The sequence below is a fragment of the Sus scrofa genome, chromosome 5 (genome assembly GCF_054392235.1).
Source record: "Sus scrofa isolate SSC_HxYL_T2T_F1_AM1 chromosome 5, Sscrofa_HxYL_maternal_Yorkshire_Landrace_v2.0, whole genome shotgun sequence".
NCBI lineage: Eukaryota > Metazoa > Chordata > Mammalia > Artiodactyla > Suidae > Sus > Sus scrofa.
This window is the reverse complement of record NC_139387.1, coordinates 29,029,439-29,052,670: the sequence shown is the minus strand read 5'-3', so window position 1 is coordinate 29,052,670 and position 23,232 is coordinate 29,029,439. Positions and strand designations below refer to the sequence as shown.

The following is a 23,232-nucleotide window of genomic DNA, read 5'->3' as shown; positions in this document are numbered from 1 at the left end:
AGGCTTTTTAAAAAAATTAGCATCGCTAATATTGGTTTTAAAACAACTCTTTATGTCTTCTTCCTAATTATATCACAGTGTAAACAATATTTTATTTTGTGTAGGACTAAAAGTTGTTTGAGTTCCTTACATATTTTGGATATTAAATCCTTATAAGATATGTGGTTTACAAATATTTTCTTGTATTCCATAGGTTTCCTTTTCATTTTGATGATTATTTGTTCTTGCTATGCAGAAGCTTTTTTAGGTTGCTTTGGTCCCATTTCTTTAGCTTTGCTTTTGTGGCCTGTGCTTTTGCCAATCATATCCATAAAATCATTTCCAAGACCAGTATCAAGAAGCTTGTTGCTTTTGTTTTCCTCTAGAAATGTTATGGTTTCAGGTTTTACACTTAAGTCTTTAGCTCATTTCAGAGTAATTTTTGTGAGTGATGTGAGAAATGGGTTTGGTTTCATTCTTTTGCATGTGACTCTCCAGTTTTCCCAATACTATCTATTGAATAGACTCTCTTTTTTTCTTTGAGTATTAGGCAAAGATCAATTGACCATACATACATGAGCTTGTTTCTGGACTCTCAATTCTGTTCCACTTGTCTATGTATCTGTTTTTATGCCAGCATACTTTTTTGGTTATTGTAGCATTGTAATATAGTTTGAAATTAGGAAGTATGATTCCTGCAGCTTCATTCTTTCTCAGGGTCACTTTAGTTATTTGCGGTCTTTTTGTCAGAATTTTTTCTGTTTCTATAAAAGGTGCCATCACACTCAATATCCAAACACCAAATAATTCACTTATACAGTAGGAAATTAACCAGAATCTTTTCCAAAGATATTCAGTTGGTCAACAGATATATCAAAAGGTGCTCACCACTACTAATAATCAAGGAAATGCAAATGAAAACTACAGTGAGGTATCACCTCATACCTGTTAGAATGGCTATTATCAAAAAGACAGAAGACAACAAGTGCTGATGAGGATATGGATAATAGGGGACCCTTTACACTGTTGGTGAGAATGTAAATTGGTGCAGCCACTATGGAAAACACTATAGAGGGTTCCTCAAAAAGTTAAAAATAGAACTGTGATATGATCCAGCAATCCCACTTATGGTTATGCATCTGAAAGTTAAATCACTGTCTCAAAGAGATATCTGCACTCTGATGTTCATTGCAGCATTATTTATAATAGCCAAGTCATAAAAACAGCCTAAGTGTCCATTAGTGGATGAATGGATAAAGGAAATTTTATATATATATAAATATATATGTATGTATGTATGTGTGTTTTCCTTTGACAATTCTCTTGATTTCTTCCTTTCTCAAATTTATGTCCAAAATCCAAAATAATGAAACATCTGTCTTCTCTACATAAAATAGCCATGTGTTTCCTAAATGACCATTTTTAACACAAAGCTTATGTTCCTTTATTAAAGGATGGAAAATTAGAATAATTCAGTTTGTTTATCTTGCTCTAAATTTTAATTAAAAATTAAGGTGAGGCTTTGGTGAGAAACATTTCTGGAGCTTCCAAATGCATAGCTAAGACTATGTTCTGGAAATTGTTACAGTGAGAAAACTGATGGGCAACATCAACCCAATAGCATGTGTGGTAACAACCAAAGAAATTGCAGGAGTCTTCAGTAGCTTTTGGATGAAATATTTCAATACTGTGTGGAGAAAATACAGTACCTCATGCTGTTGGTTTGCTTTTTCCAGATGTAACTGAAAATAGAGAGCTTTGAGGAAATGTCACAAGAGTAGGGAATCATCTTACTGAATTATCAAACAGAAGGCTACTTTGATAAGAGATATAATGGCATTGGCATTTTTATCAGGATTGACTTATTAGCTAAGGACCATCAGAAAAAGACTCCTTCCATAGCTGAAACTCAACTATCATCTACAGATGAAAGAAAAGTGAGTGGTCCTTAGTGCTGATGGACCCCTAGAAATGTGCTTAAAATAAAACCAAGTATGTGCCTCACTGAGGAAGATGCAAAACTTATGCGGGATCAACTGGTGGCAGTTTATTCGTTTTAGCAGAAGCCATTTGAGCCCAAACCAAAAGTTTGATCTCAGAGAATACTCCATGCAGAACAACACACCTAAGGAAGCACACTCAGAATTGCTTGGTGACAGCACCACTGACACCAGAGGAAATCCCAGCAGAAAGGGAAATAGATTGTGCACAGATAAGCATTCACTGCTCAGCAAGAGGCTCAAGGCATGAAAGATTACCATTTCAAAGCAAGATAAATGTCCAGAGTAACAGCAGGTGAGTGCATGTGTCTCTTCTGTTAAAAGCTCTGTTGTATATTTTGGGAGTTCCCATCGTGGTGCAGCAGAAACAAACCTGACTAGGAACCATGAGGTTGTGGGTTCAATCCCTGGCCTCACTTAGTGGGTTAAGGATGTGGCATTGCCAGGAGCTGTGGTGTAGGTCTCAGACATGGCTCAGATCTGGCATTGCTGTGACTGTGGCGTAGGCCAGCAGCTGTAGCTCTGATTAGACCCCTATCCTGTGTTGGAAATTAAGATAACTCTGGCTCGGGTCATCAGTGTTGGAAAGTAAGACATGTAGACAAGGAGAAATCTGGACAAGGCTCTTTACTTCTACAGAAGGGCGCAGGTACTCCCAAAAGTGCACATGCTGAGCCAAAGGACCCTCCCCTATTTATCCCTAACGCAGGTGATGTACCTGTCCCCTTCCCATTGGTCAGGTCAGGGTGCACATTCTTCCCAGTTGGCTAATTCAAACAAATTATTACTGGGAAAAGAGGTAAAGAGGAAGGGGGTCGCAGGGGACGTTTTGGCCGAAACCAGAGCAAAATGGAGTAACCAAGATTTCCTTTGATAGAAAAGACATTATGTTACTTTCCACAATTCCCCCCTTTCATTTTTTATCAAATATTCTTTTCTTCAATCTCTTTGAACATGGTTTGGCTCTCATGCCCTGTTGTGTCCATCAGGAGTATATTGGCTTGGTGGGGAAGGGGTCCCAGTTGCTTTGTTAGGGCAGTCTCTATTAATCTTTGAATAAGTCCCCTGGCACAAGGAATTACACAACATGCAACTAAGACAAGGACACTAATTACAGCAATTTGAGGGGTAAAGATTGAAGCTATTAGTCCCTTTTATTTATTTTTAAACCAATTTTTTAAAAGGTCTGTGAAGGGGTCATTAATACCAGAATTCTCTGAAAGCTTATCTGCTACAGTTATTAATCCACATAGGGCCTTGATAATGGTGCTGTCTGGGGCCGCGTTGTTGGGAATGAATGTGCAACACTGGATATCAATCATTACACAGACTCCGCCCCTTTCTGCTAGCATCATGTCTAAAGCAAGTCTATTTTCCCATGCCACTCGATTAGTTGGTCCTAGCTGGTCAGCTATTTCTTTAATGGCATCCTAGTGTAGTTAATGAATCGTTGTTGATTGTAAAAGATGTAGTTTATCCAATCAACGTTTTTGTTTATGGTTGACCACCAAAAGAGAGCAGATTCAAACACGGCAGCTACCTGATTTCTTGTCTTAAATTTGTTTGGAACACCCATTGAGTCAATATAGACCTGGGGTCAAAGGACCACCACCCCCGGTGGGGGTGATGTCTCATTTCCTCAGGATTGGCTGAGTTGAGATTGGGGCCTAAATGCCAGGGTGAAAGGGATGGCCAATTGCACCAAAGTACATGTGTCACTTTGATTTTTTGGAAGGATGCCCATTAGTGGACTCCCACAATACCACCAGACATCTGCCCAGGGCACTTGGAACTGGGATTTATTGTGGGGGTGATGTGGGACCTGCTCTCACTGCACCTGGTCAGGTTGCCTAAGAAAGTTGCCTTTGCCTCTTGTCATTTTAGACATGAGGAGAAGTTGATGTTTTCATTTGGCTGCTGAACAGTTCTTGGGGGCTGACCCACAGAACTTTTGACCTCAGGGGATAGCAGTGACAAAGTCCCACTTGTCTCATTATTTCAAGCTGTTTTGTCCTGGAAGAGGGCCACCACACATTCAAGACCCTGTGGGTCTGATGACCATCCCATAGGAAAGGGAACAACTTGGGCCTCTGGTCTCCCTGTGGCACAAGCATAACAGCTGTTTTTGTCTAGGGTGTCCACAGAATATTTTATCCATTTTAACCAGGCATTTGTGTCCCCATATCCTGTTTTTATACTCACAGTCAGCCTTCCTCGAAAGGTGAGTCTTTTGTTTCCTTCAGTTAATAGTGCAGTGGCAGCTACCAACTGGATATACTCAGCCATCCTCTGGCAACAGGTCCAGGAGGCAGGAAAGGAAGGCCACCAGCTGGTGGCTTTCCCCATGTTTCTGTGTGAGAACCCCTACAGCCGTCTCCCAATCCATGCTTACATCCCAGCCCATGCTTACAAATAAATGAAAAGGTTTTTCAAAAGAATGGTAGAGCCAGAAGAGGGGCACCTGTCAGCACCTCTCTTAAATCCCTAAATTGTTGTACCTCCTCCTGGCTCCATAGTAAGGGATTGGGGTCTTCCTCTACAAGCTTGGAAATAGTCTTTTTATATTATGTCCTTTTTAGTGTACATAGTCCCCTTGTTGTAGGTTTTGGGGCATCTAATTTTTATCCAAAAATAGATTACTGAAATAAACTTTAGAAACAAGCTTAGAATGTTCTTTTAGAAGTTCAGTTAAACTTTGCAGCAATATAACATAATAGGAAAGAACTATCTAGGAAGTAAGTCTTAGTGATACAGACCACAATTAGAAGAATGAGATTGACAGATTTAGCAAGTTTTCATTGAAACATCTCTTTCTCTAAAATTACTTTCATTTTTATCAAATATTAGCCAAACCAAGACTAATTTATTTGCCAATTAAGTTTGGTGTCAACAACCTTGGCCTGACGATTTACATGAATAAAATTGATCATATAGATTTTTTTTAATTGGCTTTGTTAGAACTTTATGGGGAATCTTAGACTAAGCTTTTAAAAGGCACCTCAGGGCTAGGAAAGTCATGCCAAGGATTTGTCTTAAAGATCTGTGTGAATTCCTTCCCTTTTAAAAACCCAGATACTTTGAGGGTTTTACAGGCTACATACAAGGTGGCCTTCCTAATTATCTGATAAAGCTTCTGAAAACCTGAGAGTTTCCATTCTCTGAAGAAATCAAGTAGAGAAGAGAGAAATGTTTCAGTTCTGCTTACAAAGGCGTAATTTACCAAATTGCTTGTTGGGAGAATTTCTTTATACCTGGAAAACCCAGATTAAAAGCCAGTTTATTTTAAATAGAAACCATAAATTTGTAACCATATTCACCAGTTCACACAGTTCAATGTAACCAATCCTTTTTAACTGTTTAGGAAATCATCAATTTCCCTTTTAGAATTTTTTTTTTTTCCTAAATTTCTTACTCAGCTCATCATTAAGGTCTGGAAGTTAGAAACTTGAATTTCTTTTAAAAAAAAAAGTTCTTTCTATAGATCTTCTAGAAAAGGAAACATTTTTGCAAAGGAATCAGAGTAAAGCCATTAACTACCAGTGACAAAAGACTTAAGGCACATTTTAAATCTGATTGCAATGCAAATTGACAATGAAATTTGGTAACCGTTGTGACATAACAATTTGAAATAACTAGAAAAAGAAAAGAATTATAACATAGTACCAGTATATATCCAAATTTCAGGAACTGTGAAAGTTCTAGAATATCTATATTAAAACATCTATTTATCTATATAATCTGAGGTTTATCACTCATTTGATAATACTCTGTGTATTTTAACATTTCAAATAATTTTCGTAAATTTAACTTTATTTTTTTGAAGGCCTCAAGGATCCCGTGAAGCATTTTAAAGTTAGCTGAGTTAAAAGCACCTTAATTAGATTTTGATAGTGTTTATAAATAAATCATTTTTTTTAATTTGGTCAGATAGAATCATGGCTCGCTGTGGATAATACTTCTTTCTTAACCAAAGTTATAAGAGATTTCAAAAGCAAATACAGCAGATCACTTAAAAGAACATTATATAATCTGTTATCAAAGTAGCATTCCAAGGAAACTTTGTTTTCTTAACAAAGAAAAGCCAAGTTCAAGTTTTGTACCAACTTATTTTAAAATGAATTTACTCAATTAAACTTATTTTAAACTGAGTTCTGACAATGTATAACCCTTCTCTCAATGCCTACTTCCCACAAACCTTCCAGCACTTTCTGTATCCATTAGTTTGTCCCCCATTTTCCATTTAAAACAAGCTAGAAGATAGATTTACTCTTCTTTTCCCTTGATAAAATAGAATTCCATTCCTCATTCCTTCTCACATATACCTTCTATGTCTCTCTTAGTAAGTTCTCTAATAGTTTATCTTTCCAATTCTTTATTTTATATATATTTTACTTATTATTTTATATTTATTTTTACTTATTATTTTCTCTTTTGAGGGCTGCACCTGCAGCACCTGGAGGTTCCAAGGCCAGGGGTCCAATTGAAGCTGCAGCCGCCAACCTACACCACAGGCACAGCGACGTGGGATCAGAGCTGCATCTGCAACTTACACCACAGCTCACGGCAACACTAGATCCTTAACCCACTGAGCGAGGCCAGGGACCCAATAGTCATCCTCATGGTTCCTAATCGGATTTGTTAACCGCTGAGCCACGACTGGAACTCCTGACATTGTTTTAACTCTCACCTAAGTCTGGAATAAGTCCCTGCCATATCCTTTGGTTTTGTTGAGGTGGTGGGCTTTGATCCCACAGGCTGGGGCAGCACACTTGTGGCTGCAGCCTAACCCTCCTGTTGTGACTCCGGGAGTGCTGACAGTGCACTTGTGCCTGCGTGGGCTCTGCGCCCTTCCTCTCCTGTGTTAACTCTGTGAGCAGAGGCAATGCCCTTGTGCCTGGGTGGTGGGCTCTGCACCCCTCCCACTCCTGCACTCCCTAGGCAGCGACAGCGGTGGTGGCTGTGGCTAGAGGGGGGGCCAGCACCATTTGGGGGATTGTAAGGTGTTGACAGCAAGCCAAGGGGGTGCCATGGAGGGGAGAAGGTCCCAGAATGTTCTTGGGTTTCCTTCTCATTTTCCTTTTGGTCCTGTGCTCTGAGGGGAAATAAGACCATTGGTGCCCCTGCCAACAGAAAGTATAATAAGTTTCCTTCTGAGACCCCAGTGACTTGTCCTGGACAAACTGAATGAGCAGCTGACAGACCAATCCTCATCTGATCTGAACTTTGGCCAGAAGATGGATGGGGTGAGAATAGGTGTCTGTGTCCAAATAAAACAACAACATTTAATCATTCTTCCCTTCTTTTTGTCCTTTGTCCATGGATACTTTAATATCAATCCCAAAGGATGGTCTGGAGGAATTGCATCCCCTCCCCCATTTGATCCTCCAAGTGGAGGTTCAGGTCAGGAAGACTTACTTCCCATTTCCCAGGATAGTGTTCTGATCCTCTGATTTCACCTGAAATCGCTGGTCTCACCCGCGACCTTTTGAGGATCGTGCTCTGATTTTATGATTTCATCCCAAATCGCAAGTTTCACCCAAAACTGCTGGTCTCACCCGAGACCCTTTGAGACTTACTGACCCCCATCCCCGACCACCAAGGAGGTACTCCAATGCACCTGTGATCTTTCCTATCTTGGTCCATTAACAGAAGTTGCCTGGTTGGTTGTGTGGTTTCCCACATTATCAAGAACACTCCACGGGTTTGAAGTTCACAGGCGTGGACTTTTCAATTTAGGGCCACTGCAACAGGCTGTGGGATGAGCCTCCCCTCCTTGAGAATCTGTGCTCCAGTGGACCCCAAATCCTGGACAAGCCCCCAAGTCTGTTGGAAATTAAGATTACTCTAGCTTGGGTCATCAGTGTTGGAAAGTGAGACACGTGGACAAGGAGAAATCTCCACAAGGCTCTTTACTTCTGCAGAAGGGCGCAGGTACTCCAAAGAGCGCATTGCCAAACAAAGGACCCTCCCCTATTTATCCCTAACGCAGGTGATGTACCTGTCACCTTCCCATTGGTCAGATCATGGCACACATTCTTCCCTGTTGGCTAATTTGAAACAAATTGTTGCTGGGAAAAGAGGTAAAGAGGAAGGAGGTCGCAGGGGGCGTTTCAGCTGAAACTGGAGCAAAATGGAGTAACCAAGATTTCCTTTGATAGAAAAGACATTATGTTACTTTCCACACCTGGGAACCTCCACATGCCGCTTGTGCGGCCCTTAAAGGACAAAAGAGAAAAGACCGAAAAAAAAAAAAAAAAAAAAAAAAAGCTCTGTTGTATATTTTAAAGGTAGAATTTTAATAAAAATAAAAATAAACTAAGTGATGATAAAACTACGTCAAGATTATTAGTTCAACTTCTAGCCTATTAATTCCTTACCTGGGATTTTTGATGTAATTTTTTTCTGTAAATATAAGCTTTAAATTTAATATCAAGGTGGCAGTTTTCCTTCTTATTCTTTAATATTTGAAATTAAAGAACAAAGTATAATAGGTTTCTTAATTTTAGAGATTCCCTGCCTTAAAATATGAATTCTAAAGTAATTTAATATGTATACATATTGCTTATAATAGATATAAGTATAATGTAATAAAAGAAAAGGTAATATAAACAAAAAATTAATGTGAAAATCTTTTTGGTTCCTTAATTTAGGGGAAATGAGCAAGCAGAACAAACCTGACAGATAAAAAAACACTTCAGTCTCTTTTTCAAGTCATTACTTGTCAGTGGTATGCAAAACCAGACATATTATCTTACCCTGAGAGTTCAAAGTCAAACATAGATAATACACACTATTTATATAATTAGACAGGTACAGAATAAGAATTATGATAAATGCTTTAAAAAACATAGTGATAGTATCAGAAGACTATATAATTAGGAATACTTGATTTATTTGGGGGAAGTGTGTCAGGGGAACTTTGAGGAAATGGCATTTGAACTGGAGTTTCCAGGGATTACAGAGAAAATATTCTATGAAGACAGAATAGCATTTATAGAGGCCCTGTGTTGGGAGTGAATGTGGCACATTCAAATAACTGAGAAGTAACAGATGAGGCTAGAGCTTAGAGAGTGAGAGGGTACTTTTACGGAAATGTGGGTGAAGGATATGTAGGGGCCAAATCATGTTATGGGCTTAATTGCTTTTCACAAAATCAAAAAGATAGCAGTCAAGGATTTTAGGCAGGTTGTTCATAACAGTAAGCATCACAGTAGTGAAACTGGCTATAGGTTGTGCCTTACTGTGTGTCAGGGATTGTCCTGAGGATTTTCTATCTCATTTAAGAATTATTAACTCAGATTAGTTAATCAAAACACAGAGAGGCTAAGCAAATTGCCTGTTTGAGTCAGGATTTGCAGATATGAGTCACTTTAAAAATGAATAGCTGTGTGGAATTCCCATTGTGACTCAGCGAGTTAAGAACCCAACTATTTTCCATAAAAATGAATAGCAGTGTTTTCCTAGTTCCAAGAGCTTCTGATTCAAGAAGCCTAAGAATAAGGCTCAGGAATTTGAATTTTAATAAAATCATTAGCAGTTGAGATACAGACTGTCCTTGGACCATATGTGGAGAAACCTTTGGTTTCTATTACTATATAATGTACTATATAATAATAATAATATATATAATATAATAATGTACTATATAATGTACTCTATATAATCCTATTACTTTATAATGCTTCTTATTTCACACACATACCAATGATCTGATCTCTTGGGAAAGATCGCAGAGTGTATATAACTGCTTTTATTTTTCACTACAAAATTCCTACATCCTGCCTTCAAAATAGGAATATACAGAAGACAGATGTTGCAGATTTCCAAGGAAATTATGCACATTAAGCTAAAACAATGTCCCTAGAATCTTAGCAAATATGAACCAAGAAGATGATGTTATACAAATTTCACAAACTTGTGACCTCACCACTTATAAAGTGTTCATTTCAGAGGTATTGAACTCTCTGAACTTTCTCTATGACAGAAAAATACATCCAAGTGCTGACCAAAATCAAAAGTGTGGTTGCCTGACATGGGGTGGGTGTGGAGTTTGAGATTGATAGAGAAATATGTGTGAGCAAACTTTGACACGGGATAGAAATATAAATCTTGAGAAAGTTTTTGTTTACCCCTTATACACATTTGAACTTATTGAACTTGCACTTAAGACCTGTGCCTTTCAGTGCATCTAAATTATACCTTAAGGAAACTGATCCATCAGTAGGTTATATTTACATTTATAATTGACCTATATTGACATCTCTATTGACCTATGACTTAATGTCCTACTTCTTGCCCCATCCTTAGACTGCCTCTCAATGCCAGTCAGTTTTCTTGGCATTTTCTAGTCCTATGACCTTCTCACATAGAAATTCAGGAAATCATCCACCCTTATCCTTTTGCACATTTTGTCCACATCATCACAGCACATCATTTCAATTTACATGTTTCCAGTTAGACCAGCTAACAAAGCAACATGAAGATTGAGAGAGGCTGAAACAGATTTTCAAGCATTCTTTAATTAAGCTTATGTTTGTTTAGAAACTTCATGAGAAGCAGGAAAAAACATAATGGTACTTCAGCAATAAAGGGGCTCAGGCTGTGAATGAACAGCACCTGAGAGTGAACACAGTCGACAGTGGGCAGGAATTTTTCATCACTTCTGCTGTTTTCAAGGTTGGGGAGAAATAATGCGATTATAATTTATCTTCTCTTCCACCTTTTCATGTAGGTTATATCAGAATTCACTGAGAGGGGCTCAGTTGAAGAAATCCAGCAAGATACCATGCAGCCTGAACTGAGTCACTAAAGAAAAATGTGTTCTACTCAATACAAAGAGAAACACAAATTATGATCAAATTACATCCAATTTAACTGTTTAAATATCAACTTTTCAGGAGTTTTCTTGTGGCGCAGCAGGCTAAGGACCTGGTGTTTTCACTGCAGCAGCTCCAGTTGCTGCTGTGGTGCTGATTCAGTCTCTGCCCCAGGAACTTCCACATGCTGTGGGTGCAGCCAAAAAAAAAAAAAAGAAAAGAAAAAAAAAATCAACTTTCCACTCTAGCCTTTGACTTTTAGAAATCTTCACTTTGCCACTTATTAAGTGTAAAATAGGAACTCAGTACTTCTTATTTAAGGGTCACATAAAATGCAAGATAATATAAAAACCCAATAACTGTTAAGTTACTGAATTGATGAGAACTTTAATCCAAGAAACTCAGAGAATTCACACTCTTAAATCCCTTTGTTTAATTACCATTTTAATTTACATATGTCCAAACTACAACAAAATATGATGGGTGACAACACTGGAAAAACACTCAGCTTTTATTAATTTTGTTAAGGTTTCCTTCCTTGTAATCAGTGTTGACCACTGAAATCTAGTGACTTCGTAAATCATAGCAATCAGTAGTAATGTCCTTTGAAATTCAGACTATATAGATTTGTTAACCTTTTATTTATTCTTAAAGAATGAAAATACATTTTCATGAAAAATAATTTATCACCAAAGAAAATAAAATGCATGTGATTGGAGTCCAGACATCCAAATGAATAAGCATGCCGTAACAGGATTCTTGAGGTTCTATTTATGGATGAAATAACTTATAAACTGATACTAGAGGCCAAGACAAGAGCTTGAAAATGTGAGAACAAAAATTTCAATGTGTTTATTATAAATGCTGTTACAACAACACATTTCAAATAATGAGCAAATACGGTATCTGTTACAGAAGAAAAACACATCAAAAGGTGAATGAAAAGCATGAATCTAACAGAATGTAACTCTATATAACAAAAAAAAATTGATGACAGGGAAACTAAGGATAGATTGATTCGTGAAAACAGCTTTACAAGAATTAAATTTGAAGTGACAGTTTCACTAATCTGGAATGTAAATGACATGAAAAGGCAGTATACAAGAGAACCAAAAAGAATATATGAGAAAACCCTCAAATATATGCAATACGTTTACAAAAAACAAAAGGGTAGATAGAAAACAATCATTAAAATGATGTTTGCTCCTTAAGAGTTACAAAGAACTTCTAATGATACTTTGTTAAATTCCCTACCTATACCTTCTAAAAAAGTGACCTGAGGCATTGTATTAATTTTTCTTTCAATATGGTTTGACTCTTTCAGATACAGTTTATCTGACCCCTATACTTTTTTTTTTTTTTTTTTTTTGTCTTTTTGCCATTTCTTGGGCCGCTCCCGCGGCATATGGAGGTTCCCAGGCTAGGGGTCTAATCGGAGCTGCAGCTGCCAGCCTACGCCAGAGCCACAGCAACGCAGGATCCGAGCCGCGTCTGCGACCTACACCACAGCTCACGGCAACGCCGGAACCTTGACCCACTGAGCAAGGGCAGGGATCGAACCCGCAATCTCATGGTTCCTAGTCGGATTCGTTAACCACTGCGCCACGACGGGAACTCCCTGACCCCTATACTTCTTAGAAGACTCTTACTTCACATGAACAAACTCATATGAGTCATGAGGCTACTTTTTATAGTAGCCACGCTATAGAAGCAGGATAGACTCCACCAAAAAGGATGGATGTCCAGACCAAAGATGCCTCTGTATACCAAGAGAATATGAAAAGGTTTTTCACTCACATAAGGAAACTTTCTGGGAAGGGAAAGCCAGACTTAATAAGTTGTCCTGAAAAATTGTTTAAGAAAGTAGGAAAAGGGGAGTTCTCATCATGGCTCAGCAGAAACAAATCTGACTAGAATCCATGAGAATGCAGGTTCTGTCGCGGGCCTCACTCAGGGGGTTAAGGTCCAGCGTTTTGAGTGAGCTGTGGTGTAGGTCACAGATGTGGCTCTGATGCCATATTTCTGTGTCTGTAGTGTAGACCGGCCGCTGTAGCTCTGATTCAACCTAGGGGAACCTCCACATGCTGAGGGTGTGGCCCTAGAAAGACCAAAAAAAAAAAAAAAAGTAGGAAAAGGAAATTGACTAAATGAATAAGTGGGAAAGGGTTCCAGTACAAGTTCATCTTTGAACTTCCTGCCAGGGCTAAAGGGGGTAGCACTGAGATTTCTTACCAGCTTGCTCAGAGGTGGGACAGAAAGGAAATTTGGAGGGATAGGGCTTAAAATCTGCCAGCAGTCAAACTTTAAAAATAGAGGCAAACTATTTAAAAATACTTTCAGACTATTGCACTGATAATGAGTACATTTTTATGAATAAATAACATTTCTCAGATCCTATGATAAAAAAAATTCTCATTTGAGCAACCCTAAGTCCCTATTTTTTACTATTGTACATAAAAATAAAAGATTTTAAAATTGTTCAAGGTGACATCAGGAATTCTAACCTATATCTAATGCAGTTTTCTTTGTCTCATATTCAGGTTGACCTTTCCCACAAGTGCTCACTTCAAAGTGACAAAAGTCTTGCCATGGAGAACAAGTGAGTACTACCATTTTAAATGTTCATGTATTTCTACTGACACAGCTCATGACAATAATATTAAGTAGGCTTTTCTGAACATGTAGTATGTATGTATGTGTTATTCTAAGTTTCTTACTTTGATTTTCTTCTCATTCAGTCAACACATTTATGAGGGAAATAGTTCATAATATTCACTTTACAAATGCTGAAACTGAAGCATTGAATGGTTAAGGAAGCTAGAAAGGTATAGAATTAGAATTAGAGAACACAGGCAGCCCTACTCTAGAATACAAATTCCTAACCACAATCCTATTTTGCTTCCTAGTAGACATTACTTTCTCCTTGGGGGGAGGGGGTCATACAAAGAAAGTTTGTTGCGATGTATGTGACTTTATGTGGTAACATTATAGTTCACCCTTCTTTGTTGTGTCATCTCCCCGAACTCAAATCTCAAGTACAGGTGGGATGTGCCTGTTCCCCATCTATAACCATGAGAGAAACAGTCCCACTAAAAATGACTAAAGTTAAATTTCTATATAATAAACATAAGGAATATAAAGGTATGATAAAGTAACCAAAGAAAATGTCTTGTCACTCAAAAAAGAGAGAATAATCTAAAGGTCAAAATATTTTTATTTATTTCCTCTAATTCAAGGAAAAGGATTTCTGATGAATGCTCACAGAATGTATTTGTAATAGGTAGAAGAGACAGAGTAGTACATATTCCTTTTTTTTTTTTCTAACAATGAATAAGCAGTTAGAAAAGAGATTAATTCTTAACTCTCCTAATTTTAGTCCCTTTCCTTAACATGTTTTCATTGGAAACAATTGCTAAATAAAAATGTGTCCCCTGCTATCAATTCATGTATTGGCAAAATGGTATATATATATAAATATATACATATTTCCTGTGTGGAACTTTTTTTTTTTTTTTTTTTTTTTTTTTTTGCCTTTTTAGGACCACATCTGTAGAATATGGAAGTTCTCAGGCTAGAGGTCCAATTGGATCTGTAGCTGCCAGCCTTTGCCACGGCCACAGCAATGTGGGATCCGAGCCATGTCTGTAACCTACACCACAACTTACAGCAACACCAGATCCCCGACCCACACTAGCAAGGCCAGGGATGGAACCCGCATCCTCATGGATACTAATCAGATTCGTTTTTGCTGTCCCACAACAGGAACTCCCTGAAACATTTATTTTTGTCTCTCTATTTACAAGTTTACCTCAACTATATGTGTGAAGTAGTTTCAATTTTTTGGTCACTATTTTTTCAGGAAAAATTATGAGGGTTTCTGCTCTTCCTTATGCCTTGAATTGCTTAGGCCAGTGCATATAATCTTTCTTCCTTCCTCATTTGCTTCATTCCTTCTGCCCTCCTCCTTTGTCCTTTTTTTTATTTGGCCTTCTTCTCTTTTTCCTTCTCCTTACTCATTCCCTCTCCCTCCTCAATTTCCCTCTCCCTCTGTTCTTTTTTTTTTTCCCCCTTTAGGAAACTTTTTAATAAAATAAATTGCAAGTACATCTAATATGCTTAATAAATAGAGCAATACTTCTGTAAATTACGGGAAGGAGGAGAGCAAGGAGCTTTCTCCTGCAGTGCCCACTGCTCCCTGCACATCAACCCAGGTCATTGACTTCATTGTGGTAATTTGAAAATCACTATTCTAGATGATTGGCTAAAACAATCAGTGGGCAATCCGCATAAATTTCATAATCAGAGCTTTAAGCACTTCACAGATACTCATATTTTGATGTCTAGGCTATTAATAATCAAGTAGAAAAATATGTCTCTTAATATGATTCTTCTGCTTGTTTCACCAAGTTGTCAGATGGATCAAGCTGTAGAATTTCTGGGAGGTGCCTCAGAAGCCAATCCAATTCTCCACCTGCTGATTAGGATCTCTATGCACATTTTAGCTGCAGGCCGTATCTACCTGAAAAGCTTGAGTTTGATAAAATTATTCCTTATGTCATCAAGAATTTTTTAAAACTAATAAACTGCATAGGGCTCTACAAGTATAAGATATGATTACTCTATTGTGTTGTGTATCACAGTGGATACAAAGATAGGCAGGATATAATCCCTAGGGTCTAGAAGCTTGTAAAGTTTTGGGTTTCCTTTGATGGGGAGAGCTTTTATGAACATGAAAATAACTAAAGGCAAATAGGATATTATTTTTGCCATATAAAGGATAACAATTAATTCTGGGTGTTTTCAAAAAGACATTTCAGATCCAGTCAAGAGAATCAGGAATTATTTTGTAAAACTGAAGTGGACCTTAGTTGCTAAGTAAAATTCTAGAAACTGAAACTCCTAGAGGTACAATGCATCATTTCAGTAATGGCATAGAGATGAGGAATAGTAAGATCTTTGAATAGTAAGTATGTCCACATTGGGGCATGTTGAAGAATCAGATGTAAGGCATTCACTGTCAGTCTGTAGTAATCATTTTCAATACAAATCTGATACCACAGGCATTGTAGAAGCATAAAGACATGGGTTCAAATCCCAGCGTAGCTACTTACTATGTACCATTGACAAAGAATTCACCACTAAGGTAAATTAAATTTCAATTTCTTAGTCGTCATTTTTCAGGAAAACTTATGAGGGTTTCTGCTCTTCCTTAGGCCTTGAGTTTCTTAGGTCAGTGCATTGTGGCTCAGCAGGTTAAGAACCCAGCTAGTATCCATGAGGATGCAGTTTCAATTCCGGGCCTCACTCAGCAAGTTAAGGATCCAGCATTGCTGTGAGCTGCAGTGTAAGTTGCAAACACAGCAAGAATCTGGCATTGCTGTGTCTGTGGTATAGGTCAGCAGCTATGGCTCTGATTTGACCCCTAGCATAGGAACTTCCATACATCACAGGTTCAGCCCTAAAAAGAAGGAAAAAAATTACTACTACTTTTTTCTTCTAAAAAGAGTAGGCTACAATTAGCCTACTGGGAAACTAGGAAATTAATATAAGCAAACTAGATGTTAGTTATTACCATCAACTTTATGGTTAATAATGACATGGATCATAGTTAATGATATTCTGTTTTTGGGTAGGTGAAAATTTAGTGAAATAATAGGTTTTATTTTTTTCTGTTCATTTTTGTCAACGTAACTGATGTTAATTTTCCTTTTAAAGGTTCATGAAATGCTAGCCGCCAACCCCTCTTAAATTTGTCTGAGAAACATTTATTAGAATAAAGATGAGTTTTAACTCAACATCTGTCAACCCAAATCATACTGTAATATATATAGCCTAACTTTTATTTATACTCTTGATCATGTCTTCCCAAATTAATCAACAATTTTGTATTTATAATACATCTAAAAGTTTTTAAAGTCACATGTAATGGCAAAATGTATCAGAGGAGTAGCATGAGTCCTACTGTTGCACATGGCAGTCTTACAATTCAAATAAGACTATATATTCATTCTACAAATGTGCATGGAGTCTATAGAATGGACCATGGCTTGTGTTCAGTACTGGACACTGAGAGATGAAGCAGGCACTCTTTATCCCTGAGAATAATAAACTAGAAATTGTGATAAGGGTTTTATAGTGATACTAGCTTGTGATGTAGAAGGACATAAACAGGCAGAATTAATTTTTATAGGCTTGGTAATAACTGTCATTTTTTGGCATTATATAACAAATCTATGCTTTTCAGATGTGGTGACGATTGTATCAAGCCTTATAATAACTTTACTTCAGTTTAGAATATTGACCTAAAATATATGCAGATGATTTCAGTAACTGCTTTCACCTCCCACCATCTTCCAGTTTTCTCCTACCGATGAAAATGAACTAATGAGGCAAAATATGTAATGTTTAGAGAGTTCCCATTTGGAGGCTGATGCACTTGCATGGAACCTTTTCAACAGAAATGCTGATTACCTTTATTTAAGCTTAAGATCTTAAAACCATTAGCTCTGATTTCAATGCAACTATTAGAAAGTATTTACTATGCATAGTGAACTAGCATATGGACTCATATGAGGAATTTAAAGCTGAATAAACCGTAGTCCATAGTGCACAGTATAATTTATAGGCATGTCCACAATAAGATAACTAGAAAGAATACAATATTCTACAATAAAGATAAAGATGTTCTATGATATGTTTAAAGATAGGGGATGGTTTATTCCAAACAAGAGTCTTAGGAAAATTTTCATAAAGAAGTAGACCTTGAAATAGAATTTCCACAGGTGGCGATAGGCTACATGCATGGTATGGATGAAGACAAAAATACTGTGATCTTATTAGAAGAAATCTATCAGAAGAAAACTATATATAGGAAAAAAAACAGCAATAGTAATACTTACTAAGAATGTTACCAAAAATATAGGCCTAAATATATAATACCTTATTACATCCCATCACAACAGGAAAAAGTTATTCTCTAAGAAAGCAGAAATAAGTATAACATAAATAGACATAGGAGTTCCCTGGTGGCTCAGCAGGTTAAAGATCCAGCAGTTTTCACTGCTATGGCATGGATTTGATCCCTGATCCAGGAACTACTGCATACTGTAAGCATAGCCAAATAAATAATTCTTTTTTAAAAAGTAGATATTAGATATGGGTAACTTAATAAAGAAACATAGCCATATTTGAAAATATTTCATTGTTTTCTCTTCAAAATTCTCTATATTACCGATTGAATATTAGCAGTATTTGATTTTTATGGAATGGGATCAAAATGCTTGGGTAAATATGTAGAATTTTTTTTTTTGTCTTTTGTTTTTGTTTTTGTTTTTTTTGCCTTTTCTAGGGCCACTTCCATGGCATATGGAGATTCCCAGGCTAGGGGTCTAATCGGAGCCGTAGCCACCAGCGTACGCCAGAGCCACAGCAACGCGGGATCCAAGCCGTGTCTGCAACCTACACCACAGCTCACGGCAACGCCGGATCCTTAACCCACTGAGCAAGGCCAGGTATCGAACCCGCAACCTCATGGTTCCCGGTCGGATTCGTTAACCACTGCGCCACGATGGGAACTAATATGGAGGATTTTGAAGAGCAAAGAAATCTTATTGGAGACAAAGATTATATATTTTCACTTCTCCCTGAGATTCTAAATTATAACAGTCCAGCTGTGATGGGAAGGATAATAAGCCCATATAATTAAGAAAACAAATCATTCTGGGGAGAGAAAGTAACAGGACCAATGGAACTACTACTGCACTGAGCAGAAAAAAATAATTGTTCTGGGTGAGAGACCTCATCTAATCCAGTTAGTGGACAGACTTTACTCTGAAAATGGGACAGTATGAGTAAATCCAGAGTTTGTTTTTAATAATAGGAATTTAAGGAAGTTTGGGCATGGGGTGCCACTTGGCTGAACATCATTATGAAGTAGGAGAAATCATTTTATTTCACATCTTGAAATACTTCTTTAGTCTGAGCATCATTTCACAGTAGAGGTGGAGCAAATGGCCTATGCAGGCAACCTGCGCAAGGACTTCATCTTACAACATGATTGTAGTTCCAACAGATGCGTGACCAACTGTCCTGCAGCAAGCAAATGTCATAGTCTGTATGGGTTTCAGCTGAATAAACATGGCTGTAGTACAAGAGGCTCAATGGCTCTTCAGAGAAGGAGTACATTCAAAGACAAGCTGCTTCTTGGAAAAACTGAGGAATCCTTTTAGTTCATATGAGTTCCTCTATCAGCAGAATGAGGCAAAAACAGCAGGACTATCTTTGTGGACACTAGTAGACACCCACTCATTCCTGCACATATTAGGGGAAGAGATACATAACTGGAAAATAATGTTAATTGCTTCACCTTGAGATTCCTTGGGTGGAGGTGGGGCTTTCTTCTTATCCTGATCTGTGGATCAAAACCTTCTAGTTGCTGCTGAAACATTGTATTTACCTTACTGACTTCATTGCGTTGTCTACATTGTTAAAAGTAAATTTCATTCGACTTTTTCTTGCCTTCTTTTTTACTATCAAGTTCCCATGGGTACCAGTTTATTAGCAATTATCTGGCTGCTGGAAATGATTCTAAATATAGACATGCAAATGATATGCTTACTTCTAAGGGTCAGAAATTTATTAATAGAAGTAATTGTGCAAGTATCATATTTGTACTCATTATAATAATTGGAAAGAAAAAATCCTTCTGAACTTTTTTTTTATAATTCATTTAGGACCAAAGTAAGCAACAAAATAAAAGTCAACCACTTTAATAATGTAGAACAGAACACCAGCAAACGTCTAGGCAACATTTTTGTAGTGCTTCAGAAGGACAATAACACTGTTGTTGTTATTGCTGTTGTTGTCCTCATCATTAAACATCTTATTTTATCCCTTTGGGTAAAAATACTCATCTATGACAACCATCAGTACTTCAGGTATGGAATCTTTGGAATTGTTGTGGTGATCAGATAGCCACGGAGTTTTCTGCTTTAAATGTTTTTGAGGATGCCAGTTTTATCCCTGTACTCTTTAATAGAATAACATTTGATGGACAATGTTTCTATTATAGCCACTCCATAAAAGCAGGATAGATCAACCTAATCAAAATTTGGTTCAGATGCTGATGTCAAGATACGTACATATGCCACATATTCACCATTGGGATATAAAAAGTATTGATAATGACATATGTCTTTCTGGGAAGAGCAGAGTGGCATTCAAAGCTGGCCTGAAAATAACTTCAAACAGTGGGGAAAGAACACCAGCTCACCTTTCATAGTGTTTAGGCTTGGCCTGATGCAAGATTTCCCACAAACCTTGCATAGCTTGCATGATTTGAACTGGCTGCTGTGCCAGAGGAGAGAGCAGCCAGGCTACTGTGTGAGATTGCCCAGATGGGGAGCAGAGAGTGAAGGAATAATTGTGAGGTTTGAAAGCTGTCAGTCATCAAACATCGAAAATTAAGTTAGACTCTTCATTGCAATTCATCTTGATGTTTAAGGACTAAAATGTTCCAGGTTTCATTTAATTAAATTTGAACCTGAGATATTTTGTTGCCTAATGAGACTTATAAACCAGTGTTCACAGGAGAGATAAAGGTCCCTTGCATGTCTTGCTTAAAAGCCCAGCAATATGTATTTTAACAGGTAAAATTGGAGTTACTGTGGTGGCGCAGGTAATAAACCCAACTGGTGTCCATGAGAATGTGTGTTCAACCCCTGGCCTTGCTCAGTGGGTTAAGGTTCAGTGTTGCCATGATGCTGCTTGGATCCCGAATGTCTGTGGCGTAGGCCAGTGGCTACAGCTCCGATTTGACCCCTGCCTAGCCTGGGAACTTCCATATGCCATGGGTGCAGCCTTAAAAAAAAGAAAAAAAAGAAAAATGAATGCCCTAGTCCCTCTTAATAGCATCTAAACTCAGAGGGGGTTAAGGAGTATATTGATGAGGACTTGCATAGTGGTTTTTGTGTGGGGAAGGATATATATGTGACCTGGAATTATATTTAGAGTATTTGTGAGGCAAAAATTTCCAAGAATTCTTTATCCCAATGCAATAATATTGGATAAGGAGTTTTTGTTGCTTCCATTGGCTGGACCAAATGGCCAGACCATTAGCAATGGACAAAGAGTCTATAAAAACATACAGGTTGGGGGTAGGCCAATCTAGTGCTATGATCACTGTCTGGATTGTGTTAGCCCTTATTCTATTATTGATCAGAGATGTTCTGGTTAAGGAATAAGAAGCAGCAGCTCTCCAGCAAGCTCCATCACATATGAGGACACTGAGCCATTCTTAAAAGCATAAAATTCCCATTGATTTTCATTCCTTTAACTCCAAGAGGCTCTCCAGATAGTGGACTGGGAGAGGAGTGACCTTCTTCTTTTTTTTTTTTTTTAATAATTTTTTTTTATTTTCACACTGTACAGCGAGGGTGTCAGGTTATCCTTACATGTATACATTACAATTACATTTTTTCCCCCACCCTTTCTTCTGTTGCAACATGAGTATCTAGACAAAGTTCTCAATGCTATTCAGCAGGATCTCCTTGTAAATCTATTCTAGGTTGTGTCTGATAAGCCCAAGCTCCCGATCCCTCCCACTCCCTCCCCCTCCCATCAGGCAGCCACAAGTCTCTTCTCCAAGTCCATGATTTTCTTTTCTGAGGAGATGCTCATTTGTGCTGGATATTAGATTCCAGTTATAAGTGATATCATATGGTATTTGTCTTTGTCTTTCTGTGGTATATATACACAAAGGAGTGACCTTCTTTAGCACCATGCATTTGACTATGGACTAGGGACAATGAGGCCATTCTGCTGCAACCAGGGTATGTCAGAGAACCCAGATTTAGCTCTATCTTGTAGGTACCTTTTTATCTTATGAAGGAGACTTTAGTGGCTGAACCAGGGTTGCAGGGTGCTGCTTTTATGACCAAAGGCATAATGAGCAGCTGAATATGAAGCATCGTAGACTAAGGGCCTATATGAGCTCTGTGTGCAGCCAGCAACTGATGCACTAATGCTTTGCAGTCCAGAAGTCCATGGACACTTTATGTTCCAGAGGTCCAAAGGAAATTTATTGACATCATGGTTGATTCAGTTACTCCAAGAGGTATGAGAGGAGATTCCTAAAGCTAAGGTGAAGGAGTGTCTAGAGGTATTAAAGAGAGTGCCTACTGTATTGTGATTTGGATGGATTCTAAGGCCTTTTCTAGTAAAGTACTCCAATCAAAGTGGATGATTAGCAAGTAGCTGCATAAATGGACTCTAGTAAAATTTATAAATTGAGACAGTATTAACCTTCAGAACATAAAAAGGCCTAAAATATGTCCAGCTCATGTTAACTTTGCTGGTGCTGAGCAGGTCAATATTTGTTTCTTGACAGAGTCAGCGACAGAGTAACCCTTGACTGATCAAATAATTTTTAGGAATTTAGCCTAAATGGTGGGGCCTTGTACTATGGGAGGGCCAATGGCCCACCCCCTTTTGGTAAGGGTTCTTTGTGAGTTTTTGTATACCCTGAATGACTTTGTCCAGTGAATCTCTTTGGAGAATGTCATTGATATGATGTCATACCTGTGCTCCTGGAGGAAGTTGAATGAGGTTAATTCTTTTCTATGAAGATTGTGTGAGATGGCAGGGAAGTTGAGGTACCCCAGGGTAGTTAGGTAAAAGTGCATTCTGTTTCTTTGAACTTAAAGCAAACTACAGCCAAGAGGTTGTTGAAACAGGCAATGAACAGAACATATCAGCCAAATCTGTAATTATAAAGTGTTCATTAGTTTCTGATTGGAAAGAGTCAGGAATTTCAATAGTATTAAAATAAGTGACTTAGTGGGGAACTCATGATCTAAAGATTGCTGAAATCTACAAGGAGGCTCCATTCATTTTTTTCCAAGTTTAAGAGCAGGCCTGGTTATGCTGCTAAATTGAGACATGGTCAGGGGAAATCAATCCTGATAAAAATAAGTTTTGTATAATGGGTTTCAATCCTTGAAGGCCAGTTTTGATTTATATGAATCATGTTAGATATTTTAATTGGATGGAAACAGGGGGAAGTCCATGGCAGATCCCATTTGTGTAGAGCTGATTGTTAAGTGTCAAGACTTAACAATTTAAATGTATTACTCATGGGTCAGAATGATCATGCCCACCATGGGATATTTTAGGGCCATATGTACTATGATCACAGGGTTTTTTCGGCAAAGCAGTAGCTACTTTGTAGTAGTAGCAGTTAAGTAAGTAGTAGTAGTTAAGATAAGACTTTTATGTTTGGTAATTTCTCAGAGAGAATAGGGGGGTTACCTTAATTAAATATGGTGAAATCCTAGATATGAATGTAGCTTGAATCTCAAGAATCAATTAAAATTGTTACAAAGAATATCAGTTTTTCCTCTGAGTACTCTGTCAAATGGGGGCCTATATCTGGTTTAGAC

The 23,232-nt window shown here is 37.8% G+C and overlaps 1 long non-coding RNA gene across 1 annotated transcript in view; it reads left to right on the top strand.

The window, feature by feature from the left end:
• LOC110260691 (uncharacterized) overlaps positions 1 to 23,232 on the top strand; it is a 288,982-nt gene that overhangs the window by 257,196 nt on the left and 8,554 nt on the right. The window contains exon 3 of the long non-coding RNA XR_014803466.1: positions 13,336 to 13,394. This is a non-coding gene — a long non-coding RNA (uncharacterized LOC110260691). The remainder of the gene's footprint in view (positions 1 to 13,335; positions 13,395 to 23,232) is intronic.